This window comes from Stegodyphus dumicola, chromosome 5, assembly GCF_044657685.1.
Source record: "Stegodyphus dumicola isolate Sdum_Otavi_A_Nest chromosome 5, ASM4465768v1".
In the NCBI taxonomy this organism is placed as follows: Eukaryota; Metazoa; Arthropoda; class Arachnida; order Araneae; family Eresidae; genus Stegodyphus; species Stegodyphus dumicola.
The window spans coordinates 213070087-213082768 of NC_140772.1; the positions used below are offsets into that span (position 1 = coordinate 213070087).

General features: G+C 35.5%; 1 protein-coding gene across 1 annotated transcript in view; it reads left to right on the forward strand.

The window, feature by feature from the left end:
* LOC118184640 (uncharacterized) overlaps positions 1-12682 on the forward strand; it is a 133221-nt gene that overhangs the window by 1313 nt on the left and 119226 nt on the right. The gene's annotated exons all lie outside the window — the stretch shown is intronic.

Below are 12682 nucleotides of genomic sequence, written 5' to 3' on the forward strand. Positions count from 1 at the left end.
AAAAGCGTAAATTATTATTATTATTAACATTCAGTTTTAAAATGTATCGAAAAGCACAATTTTAAAATATGGTAAACACAATGGAAAAAGGTGCTACATTCTTTAACACTAGCTCACGTGCGTGCGTTTATTTTATGAATTAACCAAATCAAATCAAGAAATTAATTCATTATTAACGATTTAATGGTTAAAACGAGATCATTATCATGCATTTTATATAATTTTCAGCTCGTTATTATTGCTTTGTATTTATATAAATCCCTCAAATTTATATAAGGGATCAATTGCTATATTATTGCCATGGGTTGAAATTAAGAGCCTCTTTAAGCATATTAAATGTAAAATTTTATGCCTGGAAGAAAGAGGAAAGATAAATACAGTCTTGCAATCAAAATCTTCAACTGAACTAAAAGCTGCACGGACTTAATCTAACATCGAATCCCAATAAATGCGCTAGCTGCAGGGATGTTTTCATAGTTTTGCCTATGTCATACGAGTCAGTTTCCTTTAGAAAGTCCTGTACGGAGACATCCCTCTCCGTCGGGCAAATAGTCCTTGTCTTGCTTTGCCATATTGAATGAAACACATAAGCATAACAGAAAGATCATCTGTTGGGTCAGTCCATAAATTTGTGCGCATTTTTTGGTAAATTTTTAAATAATTAAAAATAACACAATTTAACATTTTAATCAATTATATATTTTCCTCCATTATCTACAATGTCTCGCCATCTTACAGGCAGCTTTTTTATGCCATTGCTGTAGAAAAAATCTGGTTTTGATGCAAAAAAAAACTTGAAAGTTCATTGTGTACATGCTGTTTAGAATTTAATTTTTTTCCCAGTAAAAAATTTTGTAAGGCACGAAATAAGTGAAAATCACTTGGGGCAATATCTGGAGAGAAAGCAGGATGTGGCAAAAGCTCCCAATTAAATTCGCTAATTTTTGCAACGTTGTTCGAGCTGTATGCGGTATAAACACTTCTTGAAGCCCTTTAAACTGTCAAATACAGTGTTTGTACTATGTGGTTATTTTTGCGTGCATTCATTTGGCTTTGATTGAAATGTTTAAATTATGATAGTGCATACTTCTATAAAACATACTGACGGAGTCTTTAGTAGAAGGAGTTGAATCCTTTAAAATTAAAAATATAAAATAGCTTAAAAAAATTGCAATATGAAGGCCTTTAGTCTTCATATTTCTTCTGGGTCTAGAAAGGGCAAATAATTACGAGCGGACTGTGCGTACCATTAAACTACATATAAGTTCAATTCGAATTGTAAAATAAGACATTTTCTTAGTTATTGAAATTGGTATAAATTAGGACGAATATTTTGTGATATTCGTGAACTTTGAAAAAGTTTGAATAAGTATATATTCCTCATAATATTGAAAATGATGTACAGGAACTGGATAAAAAGTAATTGGCAACACACCTATAGTTCTGAAAAAAAAAAATTATCACCATATCTGCAATACTTCTAATCCATCAATATTACGGCCTACGATGTCTCTCATAGTCTGCCAAATAACTGAAGGGCGTCGTACAGCGTAATTTTACTTCTGTTTCCCTCAGCAAACGCTCTGAAGAATGGATAACTTCTTCTGTGCTTTAGTTATGCATCTGTAGGGCCAATTAAAATGCTAGCCCATTGCCAATTAAAATGCCGGCACTTTATCACCGGCACTCATTTAAAATATATGAAACATTCTCATAGGAGCTCTTTTGCGATAGAGGTATGGTATTTGACTCGCAACACTTCCAAGATCGGTAAAAATATTTTTCAGGCTGTCCTTTGGTGAAATTTCGCGATTTTCTAGCAAGGCACAACTTTAAGATGGCCGCTACACATAAACAAAGTAACAAGTCAAAGAATCGTACAAACTCGGCAGTGCACACTCCCTTGACTTTGTCCATGTACACATCGATCTATTTTCACTTAAAAAAAATCAGGAGAATAATGACGTCGTATAATTTTTAAACGATACTCATCACCAAAATTGAACAAAATGTGTAGCCAATCGAAGCTCCATAAGCTGCATTTTAATTCACACAATGAAATAACTTTATAAAAATAAATACATAGTATTGCATATACGCACTACAAAAAGGAAATATCGACTTACCATATTTAGAAATTTCTGTGTCTTGAGTCTGTGGCACGCAAAATTCCTTAACAGGATCCAAAAACTTTCTAAAATTATCTAAACTAGAACATGCATACTGCCGTCACCACATAAATTCACAAAAATAAGAGCCAAAAATATCCTCCATAGTGCCGGACTATTGGTGGTATTTCTTGCATGGACCTTTCTTGCGACAAACTCATTCAAAGCCATCTGAGCGATCTTTATGTTCTATCATACGCATTTCCTTCGTACAAACTTATAATGACTGCTAAGTAAACCTTCACTTACACACCAGTCAATTAATGCTTTTCTTTCCAAATCGTACATAAACATGAGATTAATCTCATCACATACAGCCATTTAACGGTATACAGCACAAAATAACTTCCTGATTGACGTCCAACGCAGAAATAAGCCCTTACAAATATTTTCCCATCAGTCAAATTCACTGCAATCACGCAACAATGACGTCATAATATGGTTTCCATACAGTTAATGACTCAGGTTACCATAAATGAAACAACAATTTGGCGATAAGTGAAACAACAACTTGGCGATAATCCAAGGGGCACCCTAAAATCTACACCCAAGAATTTTATCGAATCCGAAGGTCGCTTAACATCGCCAATAACATAAGGAACTCGTACGCCGCGCTTCCCATTAGTGATAATAGATGGCAACGTGAGCAAACAACAACAGACCGAAAAGCACTTACGCCTTGGTACCGCCACAGTGGATGGCATCGAACGTGACAAGAACACCCACCTGCGGGCAAATAACGAACAACGTTACCCGCGCTACGGCGCCTCACTGCGCAGAGTTTCTCAGAACGCAAATTAGGACGTTCACACACTGCAGCGGCAGCTCTCCAAAACAATGATTAATTACATCAACGCATAGGGCTTGCAGCGACGCCCATAACACGGGCTCAACAGCGACGACTAGTCATACCTCCTCATATCGCATTAAACACGCAAGGAAGAGTGTAGCGATCTCGAGGGCCATCAGAAAGCTCGTACTGTGAACAGTTGAAATATTAAACTGTCGCACAGGATCTCTTTTTCGATAGCGGTATAATATTTTGCTGCCACGTAACAGATACACGATCGAATCTTGGGGTCGTTTAACGTCGCCTAGAACAGCGAGAACTCGTACGCCGGATTTCTCATCAGAGCTATACTTGATGGTGATATATATAGATAGTGATACGAGCAAGCAACGTAAGGAAACAAAAGCATAAGCAATCCTTATGTAACGGAACCAATTCTCCCATTTTGGCTAAGTCACTGTATTCACATGGAATCATATAGGGTGAGTATGCGTGTTTTCCGCTACCTTCCATTGCCACTGTCGCTGAAGATTCGTGACAATGCTCGTCATATGAAAAGGCGCATTTTCATAGAATATGATGGGATTCTTCGCAGCAAATGTTGTCGCTTTCTTCCGAATGCTGCAAACAGGTGACGAATCCCGTAATCTTCCATTACAGTACGCGGTGTCCATACGAGCACTCTGACAGATCATCCGTGAAGATGGCAATAGGAGGTAATGAAACCTGCCATGCCTTACTTCAGAGCCGTACTAACTTGGTAAAAGTTGGTGTGTCTGAGATTTCTTCCCCAAACCGAAAGAAAGTTTGTTAAGAATCTATTGCAATAGTATAACTGTCAACATTCTGGGTTTTTCTAGACATTTGTGGAACAATTTATGGAAATTCAACCAGTGCTAATCAATATTAATATTTGTATTAATTTTATTTTGTATCAATATATGGTACATTACTATTATCTACACAGTAGTGTGTAGATCACATTTTATTTTCATCGTTTTTAAAAGTTTTTTCACGGATCAAAGCTTTTTTTTCTCCCTCTCTCTTCAGGATTTCATCAGTATAAAAGGGCAGGAAATTTACAAAATAAAATTAGCCTTAGACATAAAATTCAGAATATGTAATAAAATACTAATATAATATTTTACATTAGTAACTGTTATCATGCATTATAAAGTGAACTTCCAGTCCTTTTAAAATAGCGTCACCGCTCAGCGCGAAAACTTTCCGAAAAATCCTAGTTTCGTTCGCGGGAAACTCCCGGTTTTTTATATTTCAAGATTGACATTTAGCTTTTCAGAACTACTGACGCATTGCCACAAATTTTTACGTAACTTTTGTAACTAACCCAAATGTTAATGTGATTCTACTGGAATAATGTAACTTCTTTCAGTTTATTTTATCTTGTTACTAACCTTTCAAAGCGGCTTGACTGCTTTTTCCGGTAATAAGATTTGTTGCCCCTTTGTTTATATTATATCATATTTAAATCATTTTGCTTTCTTGTTTTGTTTGGTGACTTAAATATCTAGGAACAGCTATGATATGGTTCAAATGGCGGGTCATGCCTAAAATGAATTTTCAAAGAGTAGCCATATTCACGCATGTAGAATAATACTGAAGGGGAAAGTAATACTTGTTTTTTATCGATATTTAAAAAAGATTAAGATTTGATTTTTATAAATTTATTTTTGTCTGTATTAAAGGAATGGTAAATGCTGTTGCTGGATTAGATCGATTGTCGGCCTAGATTTTTAAAGCGTTTTCCCTTCCGCAACTGCTAATAGGTTCGGATATTCGATCTTAACGTAGGTAATTTATTTCCCTTTGAAACGTGTTCAGCCCAGTTTTAATAGTTTTAAACGAAATCACTTTTAGTTTCTAAAACAGTGAAATCTGCTTTCGAAATAATAAAAAATATCTAAAAGAAGCAAAAACTTGAGTATCTACCAAAATGAGTATTGAATACCGTACTAACATTTGTGTCTCGTATTTTACGCTCCAGTGTTACCATTATGATGATAGTTACAAAAATAGATCGTGACCAAGTTAAAGTAGAAGTCCTTGAATGCTGGTTTATTTCAAACCTACAGCTCCCTAAGAGAAAGTAGCTTTCCTTTTAAAAAGAAGAGGGGGGGAAAACTACTACTGTTGTTTTTTTCCCCTTAAACCTTCATTGTTAAATTTTCAGAAAGTCTCCATAAAGTAGTTCTTATTAAACGCAAGTGAAGTTTTATAACGTGTGTAATTTTTGTCTTGATATGCGAATATGATTTGGTTTAGTCGATTATGGCAAAGCATACTAGGGCTATCTGCTTAAGGAAAGGGATGTCTTCGTTGAGGATTTTCAAAGGGAAATTAAATTGGCTTGTATCTACGTTTGATATGGAGAAACCACGAAAGTGCTTATGCTGCCGGCCCGTTTGCCTGGAATCGAATATAGATCCAGTGTTTAGCGACTTTACCGCTCAGCCGCTGCTTTAGCTAGATGCAGAAGTTATAAGCGCAAATGTACCTACCCTCTAATTAATTCGTATTAAAATTGGCTTTTACTAAAACATGTCTGATATCTTATGTATTCTTTTTATCAGTTATCGGGCAATTTAAATTTTATTTCATCTCTGTATAGACACATTTAAATCCTTGTACTAGTTACAATAATTACTACCGTTTCAATTACAAATGCTATACACAAGCTCGGACTGGTGTCCTGGCGCTTATGACAAGTGACTGGATCATTGACGTCATTTAGTTCCTTTTAATATTTAAAATGTAAATCGAATTTTGGTGAAGTAAATCGCTGGTTTAGTTATTCAACATAAATCTGGTAATGTGCTTTCCTGTGTCTCTTGTTTTGTTGCTCAGAATAGAATTTAAGTGGCCTAGAAAATTATACTCGTTATAACCGTTGATATGAAACGAGCTGTTCCTGTTTTAAATAAAGTGGCAATATCCGGAACGATTTGTTACCGTTTTAGCGTACTTTGGAAGCTCAGAAATGTCAAATTTCGACTCTAGATTGTAAATAATGATCAAGATATTGATCCAGTATTTTTAATATTGAACTGGATATAGCTTATTTATCAGTACCGTTTGCGATCTGTCAAAAGTATGGCCAGTATCAGAATAGGTGCTTTAAATGACATTTTATTAAAACTAATTGGTTTAGTATATTCCAGCTTAGAAGCTTCCATAGATTTCGAATCTGCATTTTTATATTATACACTGCTAGGAAAAAAATCAATATTCATATGGATAATATACTTCTTTCAAAATATTAGAGGTTAAAATATATTTCTTTCTGAATATTACGGTTATTTAAAAACATTTTTATTAACCTCCGTTTATGCATTATTCATGTGTACATGCGTATCGTAGCTTAGAGGTATGTAACAATTAGACAAAAAGTAACAACTGTGATGTCACGGACTTCTATGAAATGTTAATCAAACCAAAGAAATCAAAGGACAAATAAATGGTTTAAATTTTTTTAAGTATTTTAAGGACACTAGCATGATTACTCTTGTTAGCCATTCGACTGTTAATTTTGAACTGTGAAATATTCAGACTCAAACCAAGGATGAAAAATAATTTCTGTATGCACGACGTGGGGCATTTGCGAAATGTTTTCTGCAACAAAATACTGACGATCTGAAATCTTTCTTTTTGCGAATAAGGCATTTTTTCCCCATTGAAGCTGTCTGCATACCCCACAATGCACATATGTATTCCAGGGAAAGTTCACATGTCATGCGATCACATGCTGCGCAAACACAGCTTAGTCATTAATGTGCAGGTTGGCTCTTGGATGAGTGTTTAGTCGGTCCATACTTTAACAGTGTGATTGAATGCTGAGATGTATTGTATTTTTCTGAAGGAGTTTTTGTCAGATTTAATTTAACGATGTTCCTGTAACTCTGCATCTTTTATGTGATTCTAACACGACGAGATTTGCTTATACGAATTCTGCAGTAGGTTCTTTGCAGAATTCGCCCATGTTCCGTTGCAGACTTGCTCATTGCAGAATTCGACTAAGCATGGCATCGACGCTCTAGCATCGAGTTTTCCTCTGAGAAACCTTTAGGGATATAGATGTCCAGGCAAGAATCGCGATTCATAGCTAATTATCCCTCAAAACTCCAGATATCTTTGAAATGTTGAGTATTATTCTTCTGCTTCCCTCCTATGCAACAAATTGTTGTCCAAACGAGATATTCATGTCACCAGAAAGTCTCTCATAGTCATGGACTGGAGGAAAAGTTTATGCTGTTTCTGCCTAATTATTTTTTGTTTTAGGCCTGTCTGTGAAATACTGTAGTTCTGGAGGAATCTCAAAGGAGCAGGAGTGTGTAATGTACTCTGCGTATGTTTTCCGCGATGGTTCCATGATGGTACGGACTTGTATTTGTTTCCACAGACGTTTAGACTAAACAATGTAGGACTATTGTACTGAACGTTTGCCCCTGCTGCCGTGCCCTCCCGTTTAAATCTGTCAACTGCAAAAGGGACGCATTGCAACGGTGCCTAGATTCTGGTATTCTGTCTCAGTCTTCAGCCACTTGAATGACTTGTCTTTTACACTTCTATGGTCACGAGCTTTCTACAATCTTTATTGGCTAATGTAATCCACTGCAGACTACGATGGTATTAAATTGTTTTGCAGGATAGAATTTTTAAGTATGAAAATACTTTGTAGTTGTGTTATTTACACTGTAAGTTATATTGCCATTTTGTATTAAATTTCTCATGTTTTGTTTTGACTTACCATTATCTGAGTCGTTAAGACATTGAAAACGGATAATTTAATCCTCTTTCGAATCCTGGTGAACGGATTGGCTGTCTGGGCGATTTTCTATATATTTCTTAGAAATTTCTCCGCTAAAACAGCTTATCTCTTAGGCAGATAGGCTTCATGAGCTTTAGCGTAATTAATTGAACAAAGCTTTTCTTTTAATTTGTTAGAGAATTACGAATTATAGTTATTAATACACATTATTATCCCCTTTTATTTCTTAAAGTTCTAAGCATCCTGTGAGGCACTTCAGTTATTAATCTAAACCACTAATTAAAATCATAGAATCACCTTCACTAATCAGGCTCATACAACACCAAAAGGTTAACAACAAGGAATATTTCTGAGACTCAAAGATTATAAATTTGCTTGACTTTGGGGACTAATAAGATGATATGTTGTTGTTTGTATTCTTTGTCATATTTTCATTGCAAAGATTTCCTAGCCGTAAAATCTGAACACTGGTATTTCGGTTTGGGGTCCGAATCTCTCTAAACAAGCTGGCTGCATTGGCGTTTTCGTGGTTTTCGCCGTGTGTAACGTGCATTCGAGCCAGTTTCCCTTATGAAATCCTCCACTGTGGCATCTCTCACCCTAAGCAGATAGTCCTCGCTTGCTTTGACATAATAAATCAAACCACATCATTGCAAAGATATAACCGACAGTGAATTTTGTTTTCCATTCGCGGGCCCGCTGACGACTTCGGTTTGGATACAACTAAGGCCAGAAGTGATGCTCACTTTATTATGGAGGTATGTAATACCACCTTTGACTACTATGAAGGGACGGACAGTTACAACCATGCCTTCTCCGGGATACGAACCCGAGCCTTTTGGTATCGCAGTCGGCTCCCCTAGCCAGTATACCGTCTGGGCGGGGCGCAGTATAATTATAATATATGGAATGTATAAAAAATTGGAAAAAATAAGCTTAAAAGTTTGACTATGCTGAGTAGCCTGAAGCTGTAGCTCGACAAATCTTAGCTAAGAAATGGCTAGTTTTGATCAGCAAAGAATTTTCTTAATTCTGCTTTGTGAATAACTAAATATGCCTGGATTGGTGAAAGAAAACCCATGAAAAGAAATGACGACTACATTCTCATCATTAAAACATGAAAAAATTCATGACCTTAGCCAAGCTTTCAACGGGAGTGGAAACTTGAGATTAACTTCTTTCGAAGTATGGAGAGTTCGCTTATGTTGTGAATACAAAATTATTTTGTTTACAAAAACAGGCATTTTAAATTGGTTTCCTGCGTGATTGATTTTCCTCGTGTGTAACGTGAACACGAGTCAGTTTCTGTTGGAAAATCCTCTATGAAGGCATTCCCCTTCCTAGGCAGATAGCCTTCGTGTGCTTTGCCATATTTAGATAAACTAACCTCAAAATAATTGGCAGCATTTAAATCATTTAGAGTATTTAGTGCAACTACTTGCTATTATTTGTAATTCTTACAAACCCTTTGACCTTGAGGTGTGTTCCATTAAAAAAAAAAGGCAAACCAACACATGTGAAATCTTTTTTGTTTAGCAGGACGTTTATCAAGATTCATAAATAAAAGTTGTTCAGAGATATGTAGGTAATATGTAGGTAAACAGTTAGCATTTTGAAACCATCCATCCTTTGCATGTTCTGTTCCAAGTAACAAGGGCATTTCAATCCCAGCGTTATAAACTTCAATAAGGTTCCATTAGTATTCTCCAATCAATCCAATGAAAATGTGGGAGAGAAAGGCAGCTTCTGTGAAGCATAATTTTAGGTACTTCCCTTGCCAAAGTTGACGTGTTTCGAACAATTATGGCAGCACTTTTCCGTCTATTACTGCAACGCTCGACTTCACTGCAGTGTTTTTAATTTCATACTTTCACACGGCGTGCATAGAAAAAAATTGGCATTTCTTTGTTTGCTTTTGTGAGACATGTAATCTAAATTTATTGTTAAGAAAGCCTTTCATTATTTCTAATTTAATCCTCTCTTTATCGTCAACACAGCATTTAAAGTTTTCATATGTTGAACTGCATAAAAGAATTGTTACTAATTCTTTCATTTGGTAGTTCATTTTTTTCAAACCCAAGGTGAAATGGAAAAAATCCATTCTGTCTGGTTAACTGTTCCAACCACTTAACCATCTCCTGTTAACCACGTGTTTAGTCTTGTTAGTCCAAAGGGGCAATTTGCCCAGAAGGACTATTAAATTTCGTTTTGGCATTTTGCGTGGATTCGCGATAAGCGTTGTTTCGCTTTTCAAATTGTTGCCACCGAATATTATTGCCCTGTATTATATTTAAAGAAATTAAATAATGAAGAATCTGCATAAATGTATGTATGTTTCTCGCACTGTGATAAAACAACGATACCTAGAGCCATCCGATATTGAACAACGTACGTTTCCACCCGAATATGGGCATCTGGAAGCCCAAATTTGGAATTTCGAATTTGTTTATTATCGATTTCATATTTTGTAACACTTCAACGAATTTTTGATTAACAAACTAAACGATTTCAAAACGAGCAATTGCAACAGTGTATGAAAAAAAAAAAAAAACATTTTTATATCCAGCGCGTGAGACTTTGTATCGGAAATTGTAAAGGTATGGTCAATTTAAAATTATTTTACGATATTGCTTTTGAACTGAATTTTATAGTTTAAGCGCGAAGAATATGATATTTAATAAATAAAGGTAACGCACAAAATGTTAAAAAAACGCCTCTTTAGACGTAATTTAAAACCTAAATCCTTTCAGATTTTTTTCTATTTCTTATTTCATAAAGTTTTTGATTTTCCATTTGACGGTTAATATCCATTTAGGCCATATATAAAAGGGAATTTGTCATCCTGTTTTACAGTTTAAATAATGTATCAGCTGCGAAGTATTATGATAAAAACAGAAGCTAAACAAGAGATACTGTTCCAAAAGTTCTCCGACTTACGTCATTCCCATTTGTAGAAAAGTCATTTTTCTGTGGTAGAACCATTTCTTGGAACATTTTATCTCGTGTGTAAAGGGGGAAAAATACGTTTTTACTTCATTTCGAAACTTTTTCGAGTATATGTGCGAATAAATGTTTTGCTTCGTTATTTCTTCCGGCGCTAACGCATTTTTTCACAGACTTAAGTCCGTGAAAATCTCAACAAGAGAGGATAACCGAAGTTTGGCACTATCTTAGTTTTGCTTTTCTTTGCTCTTGGCGTTTGCTTCCGGTTGAAAATGTAATCGTGATCCTTTTTCTCTCAAGAAGATTGTTCTCTAAGCTAGGCACGTACTCTTGAACGAGTGGGAGTTACTCAATGGCGAAGCTGGCAATTCAAATCTTGTGAAAACATTGAAGTTGCCGTGCATGGGACGTTGTGTGTTATCCTAACAATTAAATTCGCCACATTTTAATTCGTACGCCTGTAAAAAATAAATTGAAATCTCTTGCATTTTCTCTGCCCATGGAAGAGGTAACAAGCGTCTTTATAAGCCTGTATGACTGAAGTCACTTTCCTTTCTTATTTAATGAATTAATGGCAAAACTCACTAGGGCTATTTCCCGAAGTGAAAAGATGCCCTTGATGAAGTAAAGCCAATTTCTCTAGGTTTGTTCACTTTATGCATAAGGAAAAATTTATTTTCTTTTCGTTTTTTCTTTATTATGTGATTCTCGAACGGTCAATGGCTTGTTTCGTGTATACAGAACATGATTTAAGTTTATTCAGAGATATGAATATAATAATGTCTTTATAGTTCTAAAACTCTTATACAGTAGAGTTCATGGATTAAATCGGGCTTCACAAAATCAATCGGAATTTTTTCAGGTTATTTTCCAATTCGTTTGTAATCTGCTACGCATGCATTATTCTAGTTTTATTTTATAACCGTAATATTCGCTTACGGTAGATCATATTAATTGAACAAAAAGTCTTTCATTCAAAATTTTGTCTATTTACCTTGTTTTGTTAGTTCTGCGTCGACGTTTCCATGTATTGACAAAACATTTCTACTTAACCCTTTGACTACGAATTAAAAACGATAACCCCGTTTTTATATCCAAGTGAACAAAATAAGGCAAATTTAGCATTTGGGATTTTTTTGACAAACGATTTTCAAGCCAAAAGCTGGGGCATGTATGTCACAGACGTAGTTAATGGTGGTATACAAATGTCCCACAAGTAGCGATCGACTTACTGTAAACACATTTACTGGAAATGTTTATTATATGAAATAGATTTTACATCGTATGGTACAGGGCAGATTATTCTTTGAATAACCCAACATTGCACATTGGCCAACTCATATTTGTTCTCTTCTCTATATTTACTTGTGTACAACGAGCACAACGGCGTCTTGATTTTCCAAATTTGGAAGATGATCCCCAACATGCAGCAGATTATAAGCACTCCAGCAGTGATTTTTAAACTTTTAGTGGGGCATATATTTCCCGTTAGTACTCAAAGGGTTATAATATTTTGAAACTTTTTTTGAAAAGTCTAAAAGAGATATTTGCAAACTGATCGCGCAAAATGAGCTATAGAATGCATGCAATGAGTTTGGACCAACAAATTTAACAGTTATCGAAAGAAGTAAGAGAAGCTGTGCTTTCGTGGGGGACTTAACAAAAACCTAGCTTTTATTCTAATTATATATGATGAAAACTACGAAAATGCCTCTGCAGTGAGCTGTTACTTAAGAATTCGAAACTGGGTCATGGGCTTAAGTTTTACATGCCTTATTATCATCTCCCCCATCGGTAAGAAGAAGGAACTCTTTATTAGAAATTTTAGAAACTATACCTCGTGGCTTATAGATGATCGAGAGAGTTAGATTTGTGGCCTTCATGCCCAGCAGAGAGTTGGGCTGGTGCCCAGCAAAGAGTTAGTTTGGTGGTCATCATGCCAGCAGCAAACATATTCTGAATGATGCGACAAAGCATTAAATAATTCATTACTCG